The 2,316-nt window shown below is 42.7% G+C and overlaps 1 non-coding gene across 1 annotated transcript; it reads left to right on the top strand.

Moving 5' to 3' along the window:
- Positions 1-1,583: 1,583 nt before the first annotated feature.
- TRNAI-AAU (transfer RNA isoleucine (anticodon AAU)) lies at positions 1,584-1,657 on the top strand. The gene has a single exon. It is a non-coding gene; the product is annotated as a tRNA-Ile (tRNA).
- The last annotated feature ends 659 nt before the right edge of the window (positions 1,658-2,316 follow it).

Below are 2,316 nucleotides of genomic sequence, written 5' to 3'. Positions count from 1 at the left end.
TTCAGCACTCTCTCTACCGACAAAAGTACCCTGATTTAGATATTATATTCTGCTAGAGGGTCCAGCATCATCTACACATTCTCTTCTCTTCTAGCCTGATCCCCTACTACTCTCCCCCATTGCTCTGCAGTTCAGTCTTACTCTCCAGACACACCAGCACGTCTTAGCTCCTTTCTCCTCAGGTGTTTTTGTCCATGCTGTTCTTTCTGAGATGTAAAAAAAGGAAGCCACTGCTGGCCCTTCCCCTGGCTGTCCACTTAGCCCCCTCCTTCTTCTGTCTGATTCTATCACTTTCCCTTAGTCAAACACCATTAACCGCACCCCCAAAGTCTCATCTACCAGCGAGAAGGTGGTATTTCCAAATTAAACATGCCTGCACTGTGAATTCCTCCACATCTTCACTGGCTGTCTAGTTTTGCTTCAGACCTGTAGTATGTAGCAGGGAATTCAGAAAGAAGAAGGAATAGGGAATGTGGCCAGGATCCTATTTATTTGTGCTCAATATAGTTAAAAGAAATAAAAATAATACTGGGGTCAGCACAATCAGATGACGTCCATCAAAATTGCCAATGAACATATTATTTGATGCCATTTTCCAGCATGTCTGCAAGGCATCGTGACACACATGAGATGTGAGCAGTGTTTGCAACAGCAGGATGGGGAAGATTAAGCTAACTGTCTGTTAAACTGTGGTACATTCCATGTAATTGAATACCATGCAGAGATAAAGGAAGATGAAAAACACTTCTCTGTTCTGATATGGAAAGATCACAAAAATACATTCTAAGTAAAAGATAAAAAAGCAAGACAAAAAAATGTGGATAAAATACCACTCCCTGTAAAGAGAAAAAATATATATGTAAGTGTTATGTGCATTTAAAATCTCAGGAAGGATAAACAAGATACTGAAAACAATATTAACATTTTTGGGGGACGAAGACTGCTAAGAAAGGTTGGGCAGGCAGAAAAATCTGGTTCAATGGCCTCTGGAACGGTGGCAGAGCCACGTTTCTAGAACTGGACAGTACCGAGACTCCTGAAGTGACCTCCAATTTGAGGTCACTCCGGAAATCTGAGGCAGCTGGTAAATGGGAAGGCTCCCTAATGGCGACCAAGTCTGACCCCGGAGGCGCTGGGCAAGTGCGACCTGGGAGACTCTGGGACAATTGAGAATCAGACCTGTGGGAATATTCTTCAGACACAAAGTGTTATCTACTAGTGAGCGGCCTTTCCGAAGCCTGGACTCGCTCGTAGTTCAGGGCGTCAGGTTCATTATCTGCACGTGCTGATCACCAGCCGTGTAGAGAGCAGCAAATACTTCCAGGAATTCTCGGGCCACTAGCCGCAATTTGAAAAGCGTGTTTCCCCTTCAAGTGTATGAGTGCGACTTAAAACCAATGTTCTTTAATTCTTTTGTTTTGTGTTTGTTGTAAGAGAAAGCATCTCGTTCTTTTTATTAAGGGTGACAAGCAGCAAAGAAATTCTAAGACAAATAACTCTAACAATTAGTTTGAACTGAACAGTTAAAAAAAAAAAAAAAAAAAAAAAAAAAAAAAAAAGAAAAGACGTTGAAAGTGACCAGGGGCCGGTTAGCTCAGTTGGTTAGAGCGTGGTGCTAATAACGCCAAGGTCGCGGGTTCGATCCCCGTACGGGCCAACGACTTTTGCTTAACCTCCAAAAGGAGGTTGTTAATTATTTTCAGAGAAACCCGCTTCAACGCTCTAAGAAGTTCCAGATCCATTCCCCTCATTTTCCTATAACCCACTCATAACCCATCTCAGTTCTCGGATTGCCACAAGTTGAGCGTTTACCCAGGGCAGTGATCCTCCAGAAGCAATGCAGGGAGCCCCACAAGGGCAGAGAGCCCGAGTGGGAGCTCTGCACAATGGGGAAAAAAAAAGTGGAAAAAATTTCTGCTAACTTTTTGGAAAAAGCTTATGTGATTTTAAATTGTCTTTCCAAAGCACTTTTGCAACCAATCTCCTTTCTCAAATTATCCAGAGATACAAGTAAAGAGAAGTTAAAAGATTGTTCTTTCCCTGTCTCTGAAGATTCTTTAAGGTTTCACTGACGGTTGAGATGACCCTGTGCGGAAGCACCAGGGAAAGTGAAGGACTGGCTCAGGAGACCTCCTCTGCCTACGTGTCTTTATCACTTTGAACAAGAAACACAGAACACGGACTTTCTTTCTTTAGAACAAGAGTCCAATCTAGATTCTTGTGATCAGTAGACAGACATGCATCTTGCATCATTGCTTCTGACTTGAAAGGACAGTTAAATATCACAGTTACCTCTGACCTTTGCAAGTAGTCTTT

Source organism: Equus asinus, chromosome 8 (genome assembly GCF_041296235.1).
Source record: "Equus asinus isolate D_3611 breed Donkey chromosome 8, EquAss-T2T_v2, whole genome shotgun sequence".
NCBI classification, from domain to species: domain Eukaryota; kingdom Metazoa; phylum Chordata; class Mammalia; order Perissodactyla; family Equidae; genus Equus; species Equus asinus.
Note: the sequence above shows the minus strand (reverse complement) of the source record. Positions and strands in the feature narration are given on the sequence as shown.